The sequence below is a fragment of the Anabrus simplex genome, chromosome 1, assembly GCF_040414725.1.
Source record: "Anabrus simplex isolate iqAnaSimp1 chromosome 1, ASM4041472v1, whole genome shotgun sequence".
Classification (NCBI taxonomy): Eukaryota; Metazoa; Arthropoda; class Insecta; order Orthoptera; family Tettigoniidae; genus Anabrus; species Anabrus simplex.
Genome location: NC_090265.1, coordinates 436,215,978 through 436,241,972, shown reverse-complemented (window position 1 = coordinate 436,241,972; position 25,995 = coordinate 436,215,978).

Sequence of the window (25,995 nt, the reverse complement as noted above, 5' to 3'; positions counted from 1 at the left end):
ACATCTGATAAGAATTTTAGCTGGATACAAATTCTACCACTAAAATTATGAATAGGCCTATACTGAGTTTTCCAACAGTTATTGGTCCCTTCTTACTTATTTACAGTTCAGCTCATTCCTATAACAAACTATCTATCTCGATTTCAGGACAATAGAGGCTGTGTTAGTACATTCTAATTTTCAAAATTATAAATTGTTCTATAAATTAAATGTCGTTTATTATATATCTTTATCCTACCTATTCTAGTGGACTCTGCTTCTGATTTCAGCTTACAACATAAGGTGTTAGTTGTCATTTAATTTAATTAAAAGTTAAAAGAAGGAAATTATGTGGTTGGGTGGGGTATTTAGACATCCTAGGGCCCCATCCAAACGAATCCTTGATTGTATGGGTGTTAGTAAGCATAGTACACCAGAGTTTCTATGACCTCATCTCGTGAATTACGTCGCAGAATTTCGACTTACACAGGTTGAGGTTTAAAACTTTACGCCTAGTGCTATATTCAATCCGTACGATCTCTCAGATGCTTCAAGTCATTTCTATATGGTACCATGTTTAGCCCAGTTCCCGGATAAACATGGGTATTGGGCATAAATAAGATGCTTTGGAGATATTATATCATATGCAACTTCTCTCCTGCTTGTCTGCTTTTTTCAAAATATAATATTTGTCACCTCACACTAATAATAATAATAATAATAATAATAATAATAATAATAATAATAATAATAATAATAATAATAATAATAATAATACCCGTGCGGGGATTTACCGGTTACCTCCATCGGGCGCGTCCCATTGGAATTGGGGAAGCTCGCTGGCTCTGCCGCCAGCAGAGTCAGAGGGTAGTAGGGAAATAAAATACCACCGTGAAGAAAAAACTGGTCCCTTGCCAGGGTTACGGCGAAGACTGGTAAATGACCAGAAGCCAGAAAACATCTTGAGGCAACCTCTAGGGCTAACAACCCTAGTTGTAAAAGGATGGGTACCCGTCCAAAGCAAAGTCAAGTCAAAAAGCATGATGGCACAACATTTCAAGAAACATACCCCAGGGGGTAAATCTTCGGATAAATCCCTCGTCGTGAACACCACGGCGCACGAGTCTCGTTCGGATTCTGGGGGAGACTCGACATCATGCAAGAGACGAGTCGGAGCGTCTCAGTGCACCCCGAAGAGTCAAAAACTCAGGCCAAAATCTAAAACCTTTCTAGCAACTTTCAACATAAATTCACTTACACAAACTGGCAAGCTGAAAACCCTCACCAAAGCTCTTCACGAAAATCAGATATCCATAGTGGCCCTACAGGAAACAAGGTAACCAGATGAAGAAATTTTTGAATCTGAAGGCTACCGATTTTTCAAGAGCAAAGCGCAAAGAGGAATCCTCAATGGAGCTGTGATGCTTGGAACCGCGTTTGCTGTTAGAACCAAGATCCTTAAATCGGTTGCAAATTTCGAACCTGTGAATGACAGATTGTCTATACTCACAATTAAATGCGCGAACAAAACCTACGCCCTAGTTAACGCACATGCTCCTACAAACGATAAGAACAAGTCTGATCCAGACGAAGTTGATAATTTCTGGGACCTACTGGATAAAAAATTGAACAAAATCCCCAAACACCATGTCAAGCTTCTTTTGGGTGACTTCAATGCTCAACTAGGTCGTGAGCAGAAGTACAAGAAAGTTATAGGAAATTACCCTGCTCACAAAAGAACCAATCCCAACGGCAAAAGACTGGTGACCATTTGCGAAAATCACAACCTGCAGGTCATGTCGACCCACTTTTGCCATCTACCCAGAAAGCAAATGACTTGGCGTTCTACGACCAAGCTCTCGGGGAGTTCAAAATTGATCATGTTGCGATCTCCAGGAGAAACAGCCCTGCGATTATGAATGTCAAGGTAAAGAAAGGCATCAATGTGGCCTCAGATCATTATATGTCTCTTACCAAATTCAAACCAATTCCCGCAAACACAAGGAAGACAACCAAACAGATCACACGCTTCGACAATGATAAACTTCGGCAAAGGGTCGAGGAGGTCCAGGAGAAGGCTAGACCAAATGACTGTGACTTTAACAACGCCAAAAGTCTCCTTGTTGAGGCCGCCAAAGACGTTGCAGAAATCAAGAGAAGCAAAAAGCATGCCTGGTGGAATAGTACCTGCGAATCAGTCCTCCAAGAAAGACTCAATGCGTGGAAACAGTACAACACTACGAAATCAGAAAATGATTGGGAAACCTACAAAACCCAACGTGCCCAAGCAGCTAGGGTGTTCAGAACTGAGAAACGTAGATACGAAAAATCTCTCATTGAAAAGATAGAACAAAACTTTAGGAAGAATGAAAGCAGAGAGTACTACAGAGCCTTCAAACGCAAACTCACTGGCTATAAACCACCATCTCTATGCTTTGAGCGAACGGACGGCACACTGGCGACGTCAAATGAAGAAAATTGCAGCATTCTGGCAGATTACTTCAAGAATTTACTTACTTGCTCTAAACCGCAAAGCGCCATTGAGACCGAGGAACCCTTACTCAGGTACCCAGATTCCAGACCACCCGACAGAGATGAAATCAAGCGCCACATTGCCCGTCTCAAAAATAACAAAGCGCCGGGGGAAGGCTCAGTAGTAGCAGAACTATGGAAATATGCCCCAGAAGAATCACTTGATATCTTGCAAAAGCAAATAGAAGAAATTAGGAACAAGGAGACCCTACCCGAAGATTGGAAAATAGCTTTGATCCATCCATTACACAAAAAAGGCAGCATGGACAACATCAACAACTACAGAGGAATATCTTTGCTACCTGTGACTTACAAAATTCTATCACTTGCCATCCTGGAGCGTTTGGAAGCACAAGTCGAACATCAAATAGGTGAATACCAAGGAGGGTTCAGAAAAGGTCGCTCAACAGTTGAACAGATCCAAAATCTCAAAACGATCATCAGATAATGTACACTAAGGTCCAAGCAGTATGTGTCTATCTTTGTGGACTTTAAGAAAGCGTACGACTCCATTGACCGGGAAGTCCTGCTAAACATCTTAAATGAATTTGGAGTTGATTTGAAACTGCTGGCATTAATTAGAGCCAGCCTGACCGATACAAAATCCAAGGTGAAGTTCCACGGATGTCTCTCGCATTCCTTTGACATCAAAACAGGAGTCCGACAAGGTGATGGGCTATCCCCGATACTCTTCAACTGTGTCCTTGAAAAGATCATCAGAACCTGGCGGGTGAGATTACAGGAAACCAACTACAGTCCATTGAGAATAGGAACCAAATCCAAGGGGATCGCAACAGACTGCTTAGCATTTGCCGATGATATTGCTGTTCTCTCAAACGACATAGAAACCGCTAGAGCTCAAGTTGAAATTTTAAAGGAAATTGCCGAACAAACTGGTTTGCAGATATCGTTTGAGAAAACAGAAGTAATGACTAACATCAAAGAGGCTCCACCAAAACTCCATACAAAATACGGGGACATCACCAGAGTAGACAAATTCAAATACCTGGGTGAGATCATCATGAAAAATGGACTGGACAAAGAAGCACTTCAGGAGCGAGTACGCAAACTGGAAATAGCCTACCACACATCCCGCACTATCTACAACAAAAAATGCCTTTCCCAAAACACCAAGATACGTCACTATGAAACAGTTCTGAAGCCAGTAGTTCTATATGCAACCGAAACCCTGTCTCTAAATGCCAACAAAGGACTCCTTGAAGAACTGGAGAAAAGAGAACGCAAAATTGTGAGAGGAATCTTGGGATCAAAGTACAGAAATGGAATCCATCAAAAGAGATCCAACGAGGAAGTCTACAGCAAAATAGAGAAAATTACCGACACAATCAGAAAAAGACGGGCACGATTCTACGGTCATCTGTAAAGAATGGACAGAAGAAAGTTAACTAAAGAAATCTTTCACTTTTATGATTCAAACCCCAAAACCACAATTCCCTGGTTTAGAAATACCAAAGAAGACCTGCAAATGCTACATATCTCAGCTGAAGACGCCTTTAACAGAGATCTCTTCCGCAAGAAAATATTGACGAACGGGCTAAACCGAGACGAGCAACCGAAGAGAAGACACGGTGCCCCTTGGACACAGGAGCGTAAGCAGGCCCACTCACAAAGAATGAGGGACATTTGGGCTCTAAAGAAGGCCAATTTCAGTGTCAAATGCAACAAGACTTAACGTGGTCCTTGATGGCCCCAGCGAATTAGATATAATAATAATAATAATAATAATAATAATAATAATAATAATAAGAATAATAATAATAATAATAATAATGTGAAACTGGGTGGCTTTCCGATTTTCAATTTGGCGGATACGATTTCAGCTTGGCCCGGTGGTGTTTGAAGATGTTCAAATAATGGAGCCTCGTGTCAACAGATTTATTGGCTCGTAAGGAAACTCCTGCGGGACAAAATTCCGCACCTATCGCTGGAAATCGTAGAAGTACTTCGTAGGACGTAAAAGCAATACTACTACTACTACTACTACTACTACTACTACAACTACTACTAATATTATAATAATAATAATAATAATAATAATAATAATAATAATATAACTCACCTTAGTACGTTAAAATGAAAATCCACAGCCTGTTTTCCGTCATTTGACCGGGTCAGGAATAGAATGAATGAAGCCCCCTTCTAGGATGGGAATTGTGCCGGCTGACAAACACTGTCGCACTATTCTGGGGCAATGATTAATGAAATGATATTGGAGAGTGTTGCTGGAATGAAAAATGACAGGGAAAACCGGAGTATCCCGAGAAAAACCTGTCCCTCCTCCGCTTTGTCCAGAACAAATCTCACATGGAGTGACCGGGATTTCAACCACGGAACCCAGCGGCGAGATGCCGGTGCTCTGCCGCCTGAGCGACGGAGGTTCACCTTAGTAAGTACAACTAGGAACTGAATATCATCGTCCAGTTCAAAAATCCTGTGTACAGTATTAGAAACGTTTAGAACATTCACACCGAGCTCGATAGCATCAGTCGCTTAAGTGCAGCCAGTATCCAGTATTCGGGAGATAGTGGGTTCGAACCCCACTGTCGGCAGCCCTGAGGATGGTTTTCGGTGGTTTCCCATTTTCGCACCAGGCAAATGCTGGGGCTGTACCTTAATAAGGCCACGGACGCTTCCTTCCCACTCCTAGCCCTTTCCTGTCCATCGTCGCCGTAAGACCTATCTGCGTCGGTGCGACGTAAAGCAACTAAAAAAAAATACTTTCACAACGATTTTAAACCATTTCTTGTATAACATCCGGGATTTCTGATAGCATAGGATACAAGGCAATGGAACATGAAACAATTCCCAAATGTTACGAAAGTAATATTCTCTTCACGGAATTGCAATATGAAAGCCGAGATTTCTTTCTTGATTTCCGCAGTGAAAGATAACAAACGGGTCCTTATTGTTTGTGATATAATTTCCAACCAAATTGATGTCAGGTATTTAAGCAAATACAGTAGAGGTAATACACGGCAGTCTGAGAGATATCGGGGGACAACAATTAGGGCTCTATCTAGCGGAGTGTCCTGGAGTTACTAATTCTGTCATAAGAGCACGTGTATTTTTGTGTGAAGATTTTGGTGTTATTTATGCATTTGCAGTAAGTTAACATAAGTAAATATTAGTGGGAAGCTATGTGCTGTGTTTGGGTGCATTAACTATGAAGTGCAGAAGGATTCGCAGTCTTTCTTCCGTTTTCCTCGTGTTTTCATATATAATTTATTCCAGTGACAAAGCGATTTTTATAGTACTTTCTAAACTTCTGACTTGCGTGACCCATATATTAACTGGCTTAAAATATCATAAGCTTATATTATGGTATAGTGCAGCAGTTAACCTTCAATACCGATGTGTTGTTGTGGGTGTGAGCTGTGGGTTTTGAAATGTCAGAGAAGTGATTTAGATAAGGTACATGAAAGAAGAACGATACGCTGGTAAATGACTTATACGATCTGCTCAGATCATTTTCAGGTCAGCGACTTTAAAAATCCCCGACTATACTGAACCCTTGAACTTACCGTTCCATCGTTGGCCGTCTGCCTCGGCTACTTTGGTAGAGCAATATCGTCTTTTGGATCGCGGGGTCGTTACATGCTTTTTCTATCACTTCATTGACCAATCGATAGGATTCAGAGGAGAGCATGACTAAGGTACTTCAAATGAGGAGCAAAAAAGTGCTTACTATAAAATTTTATTCAATGTAATCACGATAATTAGTGTTACTAAATGGGTAAGAAAAGTCAGTTAAATTTTTCACAAATTGTTATAATGCAGTCACAATGCATAACGTGAGTGATAAAATTACCTTGAAATTGTTTATAACATTTTCTTCAAAAGAATGAAAACGCAATGTCAGATTTGTGAAGAACAAAAACCAGAAAACGAGTAGAAAATCTGAAAATTAGGCAACACTCATCCAAACGATAACTGAGAATTAACCCACACGATCCCTGGAAAATCTGACCTGCAAAAAGTAGAAATCCAGTTTTACATTTAATTAAGGTTATCCACCAGTCGACTATCCTCTCGGATATCGGAATATCCCCCGAATGGATCCTTAATCGAATGAAATCGACTATCAGTTGCTTTGGGTAGGTTGCGAAATATTACTTGAAAATATGGTATTCATTACCAGTTAAGAGAAATTATCACAATCAAAAATAAAATTCCACCATGTATTGTCATCTCGTGACACTTTAAGTTACAGAGGAATCCCGATGCTGAAACATGCATCACCCCAAAAAGATGTTCGGAAGGAGCCAACAACACTTGATCCGATGGGATCTTACGTTACATGGTTCTGAAGAAACTACACTGCGAAATGCAGGAAAACATTAATTCATTATGCTTTTGGAATAAACGCCAAACACTGAAGTTAAAGAAAAGTGATGAATCGCTTGAAAATGTTCTTATTAAACCAACTTTCAGGTTACGAAACAGCTACGTCGTTGAATTAGTTGAAATACAAGTCCACAATATCAAACGAACAATATGAAATATTTCCCATTCTCTATAACTACGACTGAAATTACAAATCTGTCTACCTACACTTGTCCCATTAAACAAAACTACAAGTGATCGGTAGATCAATGTCTAACATAAATAATGTGAACAACGTAAAATTAAAATAAAACATATTAAAAGCTGATGAATCGAAACTACATTCGTAGCGTAAATCCTACAAAAATTAACTGACAACACACGGCACTACCGTAATATACCGTACACCTCAACAATAAACCTTAAAGTAAAGGAACAGAAACAAATAGAAACGAAAGTTCATCAAACTTGAACACACGCGGTAGGGATCAGTCTCCATTAGCCAGGTTTCCACGTGGGACAGCCTTTACATTCATGCCGCTGCTGATGCAACGCTAATACGGGAGCACATTCCGGCTAGTAAGGGTTATGCCAAAATATGGCCCAAATAGCACCTGCTAATATCTTGCACCCCCTTATCCTCTACTGCAAACACTAACATTCTAATCCTGTCGTTGAGTCAAGGTTACAGTGACTGCTCATTCTTAACGGTAATTATAATACACACGCGTCATCCTAAATCTATCGTTGAACCAACGTTATGGTATCTACGCATCACTCATACTGTCAGGTGAAATAAGAAACTTTAACACAATGTCCGGATATTTAAATCTGATCCTCGTTGAAACTTTTAACACATGAAGTGAAATTCGCTACAGAAATGAATTCGAATCTGGAAATATTACTGTATCTATTTCCTACGATAAAGCGTGAATCGAAATTAAACAACAGGTTCGAATAGTTTAATCTATTCCTCATTACAATTTAAACACATGCGATGAAGTTCGCTAAATAAAAATAAACTAAAATCTCGTTTGATATTACGTAATATCACTGAAAACAATAATCACAACCATAGCGATATTTACGGTATAACTCGAGTGTGAGGCTGTAACTGACCTGCCATGTCAACACTCCAAGCATGTATTATCGTAAACTGTCCAGTGAAGTAACTTCTCATCAACATACGCACTCTCAATGTAATAAAATTCACTCTCTCACCTGCAATGTTTCCAGTTCGCAATGTTTTCCTCTCGTAAAGATACAGAATAGAATTCAGTTTACAATAATCAAGTATTATCTTTACCGTGTGTCAGAATGTATTTTGTTCGTGAGGTCGGCTCTCTGAAAATGCACTTCGCTGGTATCAAATAGAATCGTCACCTAGACTTAACTGCCGTTACCTACGGTCATATATTAAACAATATTCATAGGAGAAAGTCAACTTGTACTTAAATAGGTGTTACAACGCACTCACTTGGATTTGATAACCCTTACACTCTTCAATCGTTCTGGATCGCTAAAGGACATCACACCTTTTATACACCCTGTCTCAGAAATATTACATCTCAACTTATACGCATTGTCACAAAAAGTCTCTCCATCGAACTACAGTACCTCTTATTCTCGGCGTCCTGATTATTCTACATCACTCATAAAGTACAGGCTTACTCTGCCTTTAACTTCTTCCTAATTATTCTCATAATATTTCATTTCCATTACAATCCACTTACTTCTTGCTTGAAACATTTTAAATACAACCGATCCCATAAACAAACAACTTTATAATGATCACAAAATTAACTTGAAATTTTCCGGCCCTCAGGAGCAAAACAGCATGCCATAATTTTCTATATCACAACTACATGGTGTCACAAAATGTAAATTTCCCAAAATGCCATACTTTGTCATACTCCACTGGATTTCGATATAAACTTAAAATCTCGCTCACCTAACTGCTGAACGCATTATTATTATAATCTCAATTTGATCCTGACGTGAATATTATTAATATTATTATTATGTTGTTATTTGACTTTATCACACTTATAATGGTTATTTTTATCGTTATCATTATTAGAACTGTTACCGGCCCGAACATTATTTCATTGATTTTCATTGTAATACTTAACTTCACTTAAAAAAAAGAAATTTAAATACAGCTTAACGTCTCGCGCGCTGACATAAATAACAGACAATTCGCCTCTACAATGAAATAACGATAAGACAGGTCATCGTCATCGCAACATACTTAATTCTACACACGCCACATATACAACGCGATGTTATGATTTATTAATTAATTAATTTAAAGAGACAAGCATTTATATCTCTAACTACAAAAACATACTAGAATTAGACAGACCTGTAATTGCGCCGCTTGACGTGGCGTTAACTTGACTTCATCTTGTACGACAGCCACCTCTGAACTTAGCCCCTCATAATGGTAGGAGGCATTCTTCGCTTAAATACTACTTTATGAATACAATGATTCTGCACTCGTCTTGAAGCAACACACATTATTTTCCTTTAACGTATTAACTTAACGAGAAATTTTATTCCGTACACATACACAAATTTTTTTTTGCTAGGGGCTTTACGTCGCACCGACACAGATAGGTCTTATGGCGACGATGGGATAGGAAAGGCCTAGGAGTTGGAAGGAAGCGGCCGTGGTGTTAATTAAGGTACAGCCCCAGCATTTGCCTGGTGTGAAAATGGGAAACCACGGAAAACCATTTTCAGGGCTGCCGATAGTGGGATTCGAACCTATACACAAAAATTAAACCACACAGCCTCGTGTCGACTATTCAACTAATGCAGTGGAAATTTGCCACCTTCTCTTCACCAGGTCTTCCACAGACGTGAATCACCGTGAGACAAAGGCTTAACTATGCCAGACTCCAACAGTCCTCCCTTACTGATCATCAAAATAACCTTGTACGCAATAATTCAAAAGACTTATATATGACTCTGCTGTCTCCCTACGCAGAAGTTCAGGAATTCTACAAAAATTAACTTACGATTTTCCCACTGAACTGAATGGATGACGTAAATACAATGTTTCAATATCTAAGAGTTCTTCGCTCACCATTATCACTTTTTATAATATTCATCCCTCAAGCCAACGGGCTTTTGAGATTCCCCAAGTCTACTTCACACACTTTAATTTTAGAATTCCTATTCCTAATATCACTCGAGGTGGGTTCACCCTCTCGGACAACAGAATGACGACTGTCTGCCTTACTGGTAGAGGGGGCATTTAAGCATTCCCTAGAGACGCGCTGCTACTTTTGTGCAATCATTCCATTTGATGACCGCTGGACCGATTTTTTGAGACTCATCCCAGAGATTCCACCTATTTTTCCAGTCACGATGGTGTTGCTCGGTAATTCTTCCTGTTTCATTGTCCGGCTCCATGGCTAAATTGTTAGCGTGCTGGCCTTTGGTCACAGGGGTCCCGAGTTCGATTCTCGGCAGAGTCGGGAACTTTAACCATGATTGGTTAATTTCGCTGGCACGGGGTCTGGGTGTATATGTCGTCTTCATAATCATTTCATCCTCATCTCGACACACAGGTCGCCTACGGGAGTCAAATCAAAAGACCTGCACCGGGCGAGCCAAACATGTCCTCGGACACTCCCGGCCCTAAAAGCCATACGACCGAGCTCGACAGCTGCAGTCGTTTAAGTGCGGCCAGTATCCGGTATTCGGGAGATAGTAGGTTCGAACCCCTTTGTCGGCAGCCCTGAAGATGGTTTTCCGTGGTTTCCCATTTTTACACCAGGCAAATGCTAGGGCTGTACCTTAATTAAGGCCACGGCCGCTTCCTTCCCACTCCTAGTCCTTCCCTGTCCCATCGTCGCCATAAGACCTATCTGTGTCGGTGCGACGTAAAGCAACTAGCAAAGAAAATCCATACGCCATTTCATTTTTTCCTGTTTCATTAACGGGCGTAATTAATTAATTTCGTGTACGATGTTTCCCGCGCTTTTTGACCGTATGTCCTTGACCAGTGTATCCCACTCAGCTAGGATGGATGCTAACTTCTCTCCGAGTATAATTACATACATTTCCAGCCTGTCAAATTAGCTTCATCAAATGTTTACCAAAATTTTTAATTACTTATTTCTTTGCTGATGACAGTGCCGAAATCTCTCAGTGATGGTTATTGGCTAGAATTCACTGTTAAATACCCGATGTCTTCCGAAATGTTCCGACCTTGTTCGATGTTTTGGGGGATCGCCTCCCGCTGTGAGTTGACACGCCACGGAAGACAAGGTGAGTTTGCAATAAAAATATGGTTGCGCGTTCTTTTCTCCATCTTGTAGTTGGCATTTCAGCAATGTAGAAACACAGCGAATGGTATGTTAAATTCTTACTCTAACTGTGCGTAAATATTCCTCAAAAGATAACTATTGATAGCATTTTCATGCTTATCTTTATTTTATCCCTCTCCTCAGATTAAAGCCGTGATCTGTACTAACACAGACACTCCCAAGAAATGAAACATTAAATGCTATCGACCCTTCCAAAAGGGGTAGTCCTTCCAAGAGAAAAAAAGACAGGAATGTGCCAATCCGTTTATTGGCAAGTGATGATAAACTGCTTTTTAAATAAGGGAATAGACACATTTAACCGTAAACATTCAGGCAGGAATGTTAAAGGAAAAGTAGTAACGCATGAATGAAAGGTCAAGCCCTTTCACAGCAGTGCATTTCACATCTTGATTATATGTCTAATTTCAGTATTTAAATAATAACCTGTTTAATAATTCCTCTTTCATTTATCCAGAATTGCTTTAACAACATTGAAGTTAATATCTTAAAAACACTTTCTTCCTAGACGTAATGTATTTATCCATTTCCGTATATGAATTTCCATTGATATTTGAATTTAGCAAGAATTTCCAGGTCACGCCACTAGGAGCGCCACTTGCGAATTGTCTCCCATTTTAACAAGGCTAAATCCGGAAGTGTCCTGTGTGATAGAGGATATCAGTCAGATTGAACGGTGCTCGTACTACATGTATATAAGTTTTTGTGAGTTTTCAATGTAACATACTAATGCCAATCGCCAAGTTGAAGTCTGTCGCTCTCAGAGAGCTAGTTGGGTAGGCCGGCGACGACAGCGAATTCCGTTCCCATGACGACCAGATACAGATATCCTGTTACCTGTGGAAGTGGGTTATACGAGCGCCGAATGAAATATTCAAATCGCTGCCGAGGGACATGGCTGTATCTCACGGTGCTTGAACCTCGCTTACTGCTACACTCAATTCAATCTATTGAAATAAGGACTCAACGTTCCACTACGTCAGACAGTATTGTTTACGAACACAGTTATAGCCGTCGATATTTGAGAGTTATGAGAGCGCGTAGCTTCAGACAGTTCGTAAAATAAATATAGCATCATGCTGTAGGATTCCCATTGTTTCTTGATGAGTAGAGGAGTTGAAAGGGAATAGTTAAAAATATAGAAACACTCGGAATTACGTATATGTGGTAGTTACGTACTTCCTTACTCACTCCCTCCATGAATGGGGGCTTATAATTACGGTGACGATATTTTTGGCAGTGAAAATCGAGACAGCCTTGTTGGGGTGGAAAGGGGGGGGGGGGAGTTGTTGGAGGATAGAGAGATTAGAGTTTTATAAAGTTATAACCTTTTAAAAATTTTAAGAAGTTCCACAAAACTCGATTCACCAAAAATCCAATATAGAGGGATAAATTAATACAAAGTTTATTTTAGTGTTTGTTACTTATGCAAGTACCTTACTAGTTTTGTGAGAAAAAAGAACAGACCACCTGATCGGAGATTATCAGGCTGGATTCCGAAAAGGGAGATCCTGCGCAGAACAAATCCTAAACCTTAAAACCATAATACAGATTCGCAAAACCAAACAAACAGTAATCACCTTTGTTGACTTCAAAAAGGCGTATGATTCCATAGATCGGCAGACCCTGTTCAACATACTAGAGGAATTTCAAGTCGACAGGAAAAACGAGGGAATTGATTAAACAAACTCTGACCAACACAACATCAAAAGTTAAGTTCTTGGGAGAAATTTCTGAACCGTTCGAAATCAGAACTGGTGTCCGACAGGGAGATGGACTATCCCCACTACTATTCAATTTAGTTTTGGAAAAAGTGATTCGTGAATGGAGAAAAGAAACTGAAGGTATAAACTTTGGCAGACTTCTTAAAAACAAAATTCACCTTGATTGCTTAGCTTTCGCAGATGATCTTGCGATCCTTTCAAACAACAGACAAGAAGCAATCCACTCCATAGAAAAATTGCATGAAATAGCGGCAAAAACCGGACTTCAAATTTCATTTGAAAAGATGCAGTTTATTGAAGGAACTAAATCAAGATTCGACAATCAACCATTAATCACCAAATGTGGAATAATTTCCCAAGTAGACAAATTCAAGTATCTAGGTGAAATTATTCAACCAGCAGGGTTAAATCAGGAAGCTAACAAAATAAGAAATGCTAAACTGCAAACGGCTTACAAAATCATATGGAACAGATACAACAAAAGATTTATATAAAAAAAATGCAAAATTACGACACTACAATACAGTCATCAAACCAGAGGCACTTTATGCATCTGAAACACTGATCATTGACGGCAGGTCACAAATGAAAAGCATTGAGAAACAAGAGAGGAAAATTCTCAGAAAAATCCTAGGACCAAAGTTCGAAAGTGGAATTTGGATGAAAAAGAAACCACACGAAATTTTTCAATTCACAGAAGAAATCACAGATACCATTAGAAAGAGACGACTAAACTTCTACGGACACCTACACAGAATGGACAACAACAGGCTGAAAAAGAAAATTCTAAATCTAGCTCTAAACCTGAAAATCCGCAACAATTTGTTAGCAGAAATTCATAAAGATCTACAAGAAATTGGTATGGAGGACGAAACCATTCAAGATAGAATGAAATTTAGAAGCTTAGTAAACAAACATAAATTTGCAGAGAAACCAACAAGAAAAAATACAGGCTGGACAGAAACACGCAGAAAGGAAAACAGTGAAAAATGAAGAAATATTGGGAAGAAAAGAAGAAGAAACATTGTGCAAAATAAGTTCAAACGCTCTCCACAGTTGGGCACAACGAATCAAATAATAATAATAATAATAATAATAATAATAATAATAATAATAATAATAATAATAATAATAATGAAGTGAACCAATACTGAATATGGTTGAAGCATTGAGATAAAAATGATATTTGAAGGTATCCATAAATTATTATTTGCCTGGAGAATACGAGATAATTGAACTGAGAATTATGTATTTTTGTCTGGGGACGAGCGAAAGTATTCTCGCAGCTGAAAAAAATAGATAGGCTTTTCTTAGAGAGAGATTTATGGCCTTCAGAATGAAGGACAGGAAGTAAAGCGCCAGGCCCTCGGGGCTAGTCACGTTATATCTGTCAAATGCTCGCAAGAGTCACATATGAATATTTCCTTCATTTTCACACTGTATTGAATATTTACATGCCAATAATTTGTTACCATCAACGTTGTATGTTTCATGATCCGGTAGGTGAAGTAATCCTCCAAAATTTTACATTCAAATGAGATCGTAGTAAGGATTTCAGGTAGCACCTGGAAGTCAAACTAGCATGGTTCGATACCCGGTTGGTATCGACGTCCTTGGATCAAAACCAGAAGATCTGAAAGGGGTCACAATTTCATAAGGCATTAAAGTGTGTAGATTATATCTTGTGTTGATGTATTTCATAAAATGTCCTAATACTACGATATTGTAAGACAATATTGTTTTTCTCACGAGAGTGCCATCCTTTTTATATAATTTATGTGTTGTTAGGTAATAATGTAGCGGATACCTCCGTGTATCGAAAGATAGATAAATGGATAGATCCCTATTGATTAAGAAGTGTAATGTATATGTGTTCAGTGTTAATAAGTTTATTTGGGAATGCCAGAAAAAAGATTCAGAAGTGATAAGGTGGAGAAAGATTAGTGTTACATCGCGATTTACTTAGAGTGCTTTGAATGGATCCCAAAACTGCAGTGTTCATGATACAGCCGGGTGATTTCATAACATCTCTCTGATGTACGTTAAAGCCTTTGAAATTTCCAAGTCTTGCTTCGAAAACCTTGTTAATGACGCGCCGCAAAACAGAACATGCGGTGACTGATCTCCAGTTCTATGGGTTTAAGTCACCACTGCCTTTAAACAGTAAAACTGTGTGCAGCAACGTGTATAACTGAAAGTTTTTCGTAGAAACGGACAAAAATGTGTCGTAATTATATGAACTGAGTGTAGAAGAAAAAAGCTAAATTAAATAACAATTACAGATTAACTACTAAATATTTCAATAATAAATCTTTCTCCGTACAGGTCATGAAGGCCTTTGGAGGAAGGAAATGTAAAGGCTTCCACTACTCGTACACTCGACACTCGTGGGGTTGTGTGGTTAACGCTATAGTCGGTCGTCTTTGCTCCTAGGATTTAATCCAATACTCAGTTTTGATGCAGCCTGAGTAAATCCCGGGGCCATAAGGCTCTCCAGGTGTGGACATCTCGTTTTTCCGATTTCCCGACGATAAATGGGAACCGTGTCCTTTCGGGCCTCCTTTACCGTCTCGGCTAGGTAGCCCTGTATCCCCGTAGCTTCGGACAGATTACTTAAATATGACTCTTTCGATCTCTTAATGCGCGTGATTTGAAATGGATTAAAAGTAAAGGATCCAGTGATTTAATTTACCAAGAAGTGTATGGAATAACTATAAATCAAACAGGCCTATACAATGTAATGTATGCTACAATAAACTGGATGTCGACTTTGCACTAACGCTAAACGGACTAAGCTCATTATGAATTCAATCTAGATATAAATAAGATGCGAGAAAGGATTGGTGAAATATAGCTGACATCTAAAAATAGTTGCCAAGAAAAATGTCATCTACGGAATATCGATTTCAACGCCACAAGCAATCTTAATTGGTGGTTGGGCGAATCGTCCGTGGGTTACTGCCAGCTATTAGCGACAAAGAGGCGGGCAGACCCTCGCGCTGTAGTCTGCGTTTGACTGATTTATTTTTATCTTTATTGCAGGAGAGCTAGTCCTTCAGCTGCAGTCCGTACCATTCCCGATTGATTGCTTTACTTAAATGGCAAATTTATCTGGAATTACCGAGGGATTAAATAGGCCTTATTTTACTCGCATATAGATACCTGTCACCAAACATATTTTATTTATGCGAGCAATTAGTAATGTTCGTTCTTGAAAACGTGACTGATATTATGTTGAAATATTGCTGAAATAAGGGAATCACTTTAAATCGAAAATGGTTCGCCACAAAACGCATAATATATATATGAATGGTTTCACTGACTAAGCTCAGTGCACTTAAACAGTGGGCTGTATTGCGAGTAACTCTGATCTGGAGACATAGAGGAATGGAATCGAATTTGACCTTTGGAACAGTTTTTCGAGGACAACGGCACAGAAATGGTTATAAATCACATTTATCCATTTCCACGATAGTAATAAACTATTTTCATTGTTTCTGGGCAAGTTTTATCGGCATATTTTTGTTTGCTAATTACGTCTCTGGAGAAATAAGTAAGAAAGGTAGTTTAACAAACATGTTTTATAGTAATAAACGGAAGATTGAAACTGGACGTATTCATGTATATTAACTGGTGTAAATTTAAAGTGTATGTTTTAAATCTCATCTGTGGACAAAATGTTATGTGCAATTCGTGAAGTAAGAGGAACTGATCAATCTCGAATTCTATTGCCAGGCCTTGCTATCGCTCGGGCCAAAATTCGTCCCTGGCTGATAAACACTCCCTACCTCCTTCTTTCCTGTCCAAACATAATTATATTACTGTAAGTGCGTGCAAACACAAACACAAGGTTATCAGACGGAGTGAACATATAAACGTATTATTGTCACCAAATGTAATCTCTTCGTCTCTGTCACCTGTTTAAAAAAATTGTAACTGATATCGTAAAACATTTGTGAGGGACATTTTATTTTTCTAAAACATCTACATGGTATTTACATATTTATCTTGTTGTTGCTTGGGTCATCAGTCCATAGACTTCTTTTGATACAGACTTTCATCCCACCCTATTCAGTGCTAAATTTGCCATTTCTATGTAACAACTACATCCTCCATCTAATTTAATCTGTTTATTATATTTGTATCTTGGTGTTCCCCTAATGGTCTTACGCCTACACTTTTCTCAAGAACTTAACGTGTAAAATCCTGGATATCTTAGATGTGTCCTGTTATTCTCTCTCTTCTTCTCATAAAATTTCGCCTTCTCGTCTCACCAATTAGATTCAGTATCTCTTCATTCGTTATTCGATCTACACATCTTACCTACTGTATTCGTCTGTAACACAACAATTCTAAATTCCATCCTTTTCTGAGGTCTTTGTTGTCAATGTTTCACTTCCAATATAATACGAAAATCTTCTAAAACAACTAATTCCTATATCAATGAAGTGAACAAAGTTATTTTCTTAAGAAAGATGTTCCTTGCTTGTCCTAGTCTGCATTTAATGTCTTCCTTACTTCCGACATGGTTAGTAATACGTAGTTACTATCCAGGTAACAATAAAAATCTACTTCGTTTAAGACTTCACTTCCGACTCTAATATTTCTTGCATCATATCTGACTTTGTTCAACTTTTGTTTCGGATTTTGTTACTTTAATCTTGTATTCCTTCTCGAACGCAATGTCCAGACTATCCAGCAATATATATAGATCTTCTGGATTTTCAGATAAAATTACAATTGATTTCCTGTCCTTCGTTTGTGATTGCCTTTCCAAATTATTATTTGATTTCCTTTACTGTTTGGTCTATATAAATATTGAAAAGGAGGGAGTACAACTTCAGCCATACCTCAATCCTTTATGGAATGCTGCTTCATTGTCATAGCTCTCGACTCTTATCCTGCAGACTGTTTTTGTACAGATTCTAGATAATTCTTATTTCTCAGTATCCTATCCCGATCACCTTCATAATCTCTATAATACCTTGTTCCAATCAACTATCTAACGCCTTTCCTAGATCTACGAGAACACGTCGGCTTGTCCTTAATGCGATTCTCTACGATCGGACCTAAAGTCAGGATTACTTCACCTGTTTCTAAATTTCTCCTTAAAACAAACTTATCTTCTCCCAACTCAGCTTCAGATTACTATATTTAATTCTTCTGTAAAAAATACCTTTTGAAGTGTTTCAAGCTTGAGATTCTATCCGTTTGTATCCTCAAATATTATCCTGTCATTATTTATTCGCCACTTTCTAGTTATGGGATAATCCCAAATCTTGGGTTCTCGTTTCTTTGAGTAATATTATTCATTATATCTTTGCTACATTATTTACTTCACGATCTATGATTTTGCTGCTTAAGTCGCACAGCGTACCGTTAACTGGAGAGTTTAGTCAGTGGGTGGGTTTTGACCGACCATGGTAGAGCGCTGGCCTTCTGAGCCCAACTTGGCAGGTTGGATGTCGGTCACTTGCTTTCTTGACTTACGCTGCCTGAACCGTCAACGATAATGTAAACGTACGAATTGTAGAGCATAGAAACCTCTACAAAAAGTCCACGATGGTATATACCTATTTCCAACCGGTTGCGCTCTAGAAGCGATTTTATGTTATAGTCCGCGGTAAAAAAAACTAACTCCTTAAGATTAAATAAATATTTCGATATTATCCTCGAACTCCTCATCGAAATAAATTGTTTGACCTCCTCCACTATTTCATACGGATTACAATAAGCTTGTCAGGACATTATTTGCATGAATGGTTCAGAAGTTATGACCATTTTAGACTGTAGTGGTAATTCATTCCCTGTTGTCTGCTAGCAAGTTGCCTCTACCTCGTCGCTTGGAGCGCGGTAGTCGCATCGGATGAAAAATATCATCAGAGCTTCGTGAATGTTTATATTAGACTGTGTCTGTACGTCTCACTGCAGCGAAAGTTCGGCTCTGCTCCAACCTCCCAAGTACCGATAACGAAACCTGTGTGTATGTAGTGTCCCACTGATCCGCGAGTGCGCCACTTAGCACTGTCCTGCTGCGAGTCACTTGAATCGTGTGCCGTTAGCTCGCCGTTCCTGTGAATCGATTCAATCGGGACACTTGAATGAATCGATATACTGCTTCGAATCCTACACTCTGTAGCCAAGACTACACTGTATGTCTTATGATATTTACACTTCGTTACTTTCATTGTGCTGCCTCATACTTTCCTTAGCCAGTATGAAATTAACTGAGGTTTCAACGATGCTACTAATGCCATTCTAGCTGCCACTGCGGATCGGAGGCAGAGAGGTTCAAACCCGACAGAGATAGTAGGATATTTGAAGGGTGTAAGAAAAGTCCATTCTACACTTTATGTCAGCATGTAAAAAAAATCTCTGATAACGTATTTGGGGTTTACCCTACAAATTTAATCGAAACCTCATTGTCAGCCGCAGACCCCCTCCCTGTGGGTGGGGGTGGTAGAATAACACCCACAGTATCCCCGGCCTGTACTAATAGGCGACTTAAAGGGGCTCCAGGGGATCTCAACTTGGGAGTGTGGGTGGCGACCATGGGGCCCTCAGCTGAGTCCAGACATTGCTTCAACTTACTTGTGCCAGGCTCCTCACTTTCGTCTGTCCTATCCGACTTCCCTTGGTCACCTCTTGTTCTTTTACGACCCCGACGGCATTAGGTCTGCGAATCGTAGGAGTCTTTCATTTCCACGCCCTTCGTGACCCTGATCTTTATTTGGCCGATATCTTCATTTCTCGTTGTGTCGGATCCCTTCCATTTTTCTCTCTGATTAGTGATATATCGAGTATGGTTGCCTAGTTGTACTCCCTCTTAAAGCAATAATCACCATCACCGCTACAGATTGCCCAACAGAGATCTGGTTTACTATGCCATCTGGTACAGTAAAATGGAACGTCGGAATTGACACGCAGCCAGCTCAAATGACTTCATGTCAGATTTCTTGCACGCTGTAGCTGAGGCTATAAGATTATTATTATTATTATTATTATTATTATTATTATTATTATTATTATTATTATTATTATTATTATTATTATTATTATTAGCAGTAGTAGTAGTATTCTTGTTGTTCATGTCATTTTTATGCAGCCAGTCTCTGTTATGAATGGTGTATAAATGTCGCTCTGAAGGTCGGTAGGTGGGTATATTTCAGTAGGCTTGGCACACATACGCAATAGCAAATTATTATTATTATTATTATTATTATTATTATTATTATTATTATTATTATTATTATTATTATTATTATTATTATTGACAGTAGTAGTAGTATTATTTTTCTTGTTGTTCATGTCATTCATATGCAGCCAGTCTCTGTTGTGAATGGTGTGTAATTGTCGCTCAGAAGGTCGGTAGGTGGGTACATATCAGTAGGCTTAGCACACATACGTAATAGCAAGTGAAGGGGAATTACATCACTCCTCATTTCCCTTGTACGCCTCATCAGTGACGCCTGCTTATGGCGGAATTGTTGAGGATCCAACCAACATTTCGGCTGAGCACTCAGCATGCATACACACATGGTAAAATTTCTATATTCTGTATCCAACTAAACAAATTAAATCAAAGCGATAGCTATGGCTATAGCTGTGAACAACAGCTATAACCCAAATGAAAGATATGTTTAAGTAGCTACTATGATACATTTAGATGATGCTATAATTTCTTAAATCTGGCATACCTTCTAGGCCTACAGCATCATTTTGAATTCACTTTTACTCGGTATTCATCTCATTACAAATATAAGTATTGAAAAAGATCAAGAAACGATAGAAATAGAATAAATTAGTAATAATTGTCCTTAAATAAGTTTTATGACTGCATTGAGAGCGATGTTTCACTTATTGTATACCAAATTATGACATCACTCTGTCGTTTTATTCAGATGCACCCAGCTGTCTCGGAATCGTGTGTGAAGGGAACGTTCAACATCACTTTGGATAATCCTCTACCGCAGTACGTGGACAAGGGGCGAGTTCCATGGGACATCCGCATCACAGGACGAAAGTTTTTGAAGTGGTTTGCTCAAGGCGGTTCACTCCACTACAAGCATTGTTGGGATGCTTAATGTTGAGCTTCAAGATTTGTGTCGAGGAATGTGGAATTTAGTTTCTAATAAATAACGTTGGTGGATTTTCCCCTTCAAATTGATTCCTCTACGAAGATTGATATACTGCGTAACAAGAACACACGGCGAAATTTTAAGAATAGATTCCTCATGTGCTGAGAGATAGCACACATCATATTAACATTGGTTCAGACTAAGTTTTTCTCTGATTTATCATACTGCCAAACGTAATACTATCTGATATGCTGTAATGGGCATGTGCCTTATCTGAACTGAATAATGTCGTGGCTACTATCTCTTAACGAAATTAAGGAGCCTTTCAGGCAATAAAATATGTACTATGCTAGGAATGTTGCATTGTGTTCCAGAACTCCATGAGGCAACAAACTGAGATCTGTTCACCCAGGGAGTGAATATTTTAAACGTTTAACTTAAGGAACATCATTAGAACGTACCACAATTCCGGTAAGTTACGCAGTAGGAGTACAATATAACAATACAAAGTAAACTCGAGTTCTTTACAGTCACACCTCCGATTGAGGTGAACTCCACGTGACATTTCAACCATAAACGAGCCCTCCTGCCATTCTTACACTAAGGAGGAAGGCACTATAACAATATTTGTTAAGTTGGATAAACGAGAAATTAAAAATTTTCGGACTCATATTCAGGGTAGTTGGAAACGAGGTGAACCAGATATATGACCAACACATACAAAATTTGAAAAAAATAATTTAATATCTCGGGCCGTTGTCCTTTATTCCTCTTCTGAATTAATCCAATGAGATCGCTTCGCGGGCACTTTCAAGTGGGCTTTGCGAGGCAGTGTTGCTAAATCTGCACGTGGCTTATGACAGGCCTGAGAGCGTCAATAGAATAAATAAACTTCTCCAGGGGAGGAACTTGAAGAAGGACCTCCCTCGTGATAGGCTCGGCCCATAGCAAGCACGCTGCGGTGGCATTGGCTGAAACACACGGTGTGTTAGTGTTTGAAGCTCATTTCTCGGCATGGCTCTCAAGACATACCAAGCCACGTACAATTTTAGCAATATCGCCTTGTAAAGCCCATTTGAATTCATCCGTGAAGCGATCAGCAGGTGATAAAATGACAACCGCGTGGGATATCAACGTAAAGTTTTTCAGATTATCTATCAGTATGACGAGCGCTCTATCGCTCATATACTCGGTATACGTTGTTTTCGACCACCCTGTGTATAGAACTATTTCTTGACTGCATGCAGTATGAGCAATCCATTGCTTAAATTTCGCCCTGTATTTTTGTTTCAACCTGTATATACCATCTGGATGAGGTTCAATATGATTCATCTTTTAATTAGAATTTATAAGTCCATAGGAAAATATATTTTCAAAATCTTGTAAACCGAGCTGTTTGACCAGTACTGTTATTTCATCTATTTACAGTATATCCGCCTCATTACAGGGTATAAGTGCTTGGACTGTGTGTCTATCGTAGAAACATAGGTAATATTGTAGCAGACTTATTTAAGGGTAAAGTACATCTTTCACTAGCTTAAATTTATAAATTTAATTTTTATAGCTTAGCAACTACGAATGCACCTTAAGCAAAAATTCGATTACCTAACATACATGTGTTCATTACCATCTATGAAATAATGTTGAGATTTTTAAAAAGCCTCGTAGGGGAAGGTTACTTGCATTAGACCATTTAAAAAAAATTGCTTCACTCATACTTTTATTTAAAATGAAAACCTACAACCTGTTTTCCAGTCATTGACCGGGTCAGGGATGTAATGAATGAAACATATATAGACTGTTATTACAATGGGGTCGCCACTCCCAAGGTGATTTATTAATGAGTGATAAATGCTATGAAATGATAATGGAGAGTGTTGCTGGAATGAAAGATGACAGGGAAAACCGGAGTACCCGGAGAAAAATCTGTCCCGCCTCCGCTTTGTCCAGCACAAATCTCACATGGAGTCACAGGAATTTGAACCACGGTATTCAGCGGTGAGAGGCCGACACGCTGCTGTCTGAGCCACGGAGGCTTCTTCATACTTTTATTTTCCTTGAAAACAAACACTGTTGTTATATTATGTATTCTACATTTCATACATCAGATGATATTATATGTTAAAATATATTACTCCCAATGCGTATGAAATGAAAGAATACAAATTACAGCACGTAAATGGTCCAAATAAGGAAACCGGTTGCGTGATTTAGAGCAACAGTTGCTTACCTTAGACCTCTGTGGGGCACCTATAAAAACATCACTAACACAAAACATCAAAAAATCAGTAAGAAAGTATTATTTTAATGCAGAATCATTTTAATACATCACTAATAGGAACGAAAAACTTAAACAAAAATAACGTATTTATCAAGTACAATTCACATACTCCTCTGTCTCTCTATTTCCGGGAGATAGAGAGTTCGAACCACACTATCGGCAGCCCTGAGTATGGTTTTCCATAGTTTCCCATTTTCACATACCTTAATTAAGGCCACTGCTGTTCCTTCCCAATCCTAGCCCTTTCCTATCCCATCGTCGCCGTAAGACCTCTCCGTGACGGTGCGACGTAAAGCAAATTCAACTAAATAAGTCTCTCTATTTCTTTACCTGTGACAAATTCAAAATTCAAGGCTCTTCAGTTTCATCTTCCCTATCTGAGCGCAATTGCTCAACGCTTATTCTCTTCCTGTTCCGAAGTTGTTAGGTTCGCGAAGCCCTTTTTTCTCTTCTTTGCATTGTTAAGAGGGTATTTCCCCAGTTGTACTACCCCTTAAAATAATAATACCCGCCGGGCTGAGCGGCTCAGACGGTTGACGCTCTAGCCTTCTCACTGTAACTTGGAAGGTTCGATCCTGGCTCAGTCAAGTAATATTTGAAGGGGCTCAGATACATCAGCCTCGTATCGGTAGATTTGTGGCACGCAAAGAACTCCTTCATAACTAAATTACGACACCTAGGCGTCTCCGAAAACCGGAATAGTGGATAGTGAGACGTATAGCCAATATTATTATTATTATTATTATTATTATTATTATTATTATTATTATTATTATTATTATTAATATTACAAAAATCCCCACCGAGCGAGTTGGCTATGCGGTTTAGTTCACGTAGTTCTTCGCTTGAATTCGGGAGACGGCGGATTCGAAACTCACTGGCGACAGCCCTGAAGGTGGTTTTCTGTGGTTTCTCATTTTCTTGAATTGTACCTTAATTCAGGCCGTGATCGCTTCCTTCGTACCGGGCGAGTTGGCCGTGCGGTTAGGGGCGCGCAGCTCTGAGCTTGCATATGGGAGATAGTGGGTTCGAGCCGCACTGTCGGCAGCCCTGAAGACGGTTTTCCATAGTTTCCCACTTTCAAACCAGGCAAATGCTGGGGCTGTAAAGGCCACCACCACTTCCTTCCCATTCCTAGCCCTTTCCTATCCCATCGGCGCCATAAGACCTATCTGTGTCGGTGCGACGTAAAGCAAATTGTAAAAGAAAAGTTTCCTTCCTTCCTTCCTTCCTTCCTTCCTTCCTTCCTTCCTTCCTTCCCTCCGTCATTCCTAATCCTATCCTGTCTTATTAAATCGTCACTATAAGGATACCTTAAAATAAATAGCAAAATTAATAATCATCACCGTCACCAGAAACACTTCTGCATCACACATAAATTGAACTCATGAGACTAATAAACAACCATAGTTCTTTTCTGTTTCATGCTAGTTGTTTAATGTGGGACTAACAGTTTTTGGCGATACGGACATAGGGAAAAACTAGAACTGGGATGGCAGAGGCCGTGGTTTTATTTAAAGTACAGTCTGGGAATTTGAGTCAAGTTGTACATTTCACCACTGGGAAAAGTCCTCTCAGTTTTAATTATTGTATTGATGAGTTGCTAGTACCTAATGGGGAACAATGAAAGTACCTAGGTGTTAATGTGAGGATAGATCTTCATTGGGGTATTCATATTAGCGAAATAGTTAAGAAAGTGTACAGATCTCTTCACATGATTATGAAAGTATTTAGGGGTTGTAGTAAGGATGCAAAGGAGAGGGCGTATCAGTCTCTGGTAAGACCGCAGTGTATTAGACCCTCACCAAGACTACTTGATACGAGAACTGGAATATAAAGTCAAAGAAAATCAGTACCATTTGTTTAGGGGATTTTCGACAAAGGAGTAGTGTTACTTAAATGTTGCAAACTTTGAGGTGAGAATAAGGAGACGAGATGCTCGACTATGTGGTATGTTTCGAGCTGTCTGTGTTGAGTTGAAGTGGAATGACATAAGTAGAAGAATAAGCTTGAGTGGAGCTTTTAAAAGTAGGAAAGTTCATAATATGAAGATCAAGTTGGAATTCAAGAGGACAGATTGGGACAAATATTCTTTTATAGGACACGGAGTAAGTGATTGGAATAAGTTAGCAAGGGAAATGTTCGATAAATTTCGAAGTTTCTAGAACATGTTTAAGAAAAAGCTATGTAAACAGTTATAAATAAATGTAAATATGAGGTAAAAATCTGACACCTGGGCAACCGCCCTAAATGCAGAACATTGATTGATTGATTGATTGATTGATTGATTGATTGATTGATTGATTGATTGATTTGCCGGGTGAGAAAATAGGAAACCATCTTCGAGGCTGCCGATGGCATGGTCCGAACCGACCCTCTCACGAATGAAAGCTTACAGCTAGATAAAGCGTTCCACGTAGCCAACTCGCTCGGTACCATAGTTTCTTTGGAACACAGACGAAAGAGCAATGACCAGTTTAAATTGTAAGATGTTTAGTATAAATGTTTAGTAACGAACAAATTCTGTCTTAAGAATAGGTAATCACTCTTCCCCCGTCGATGAGAGCACAGAATACATCCACTCTATCTCCTGTTCGTCGCGAAAGGCGACGAAAAGGGCTCTCAATTTGCGAGAGTGGTTTGGTGACATCGGGTTCCATGGCTGAGTCTCACACTGGTTCTAATTACTTATACCTGATCGTTAATCTTATCATTCCTAT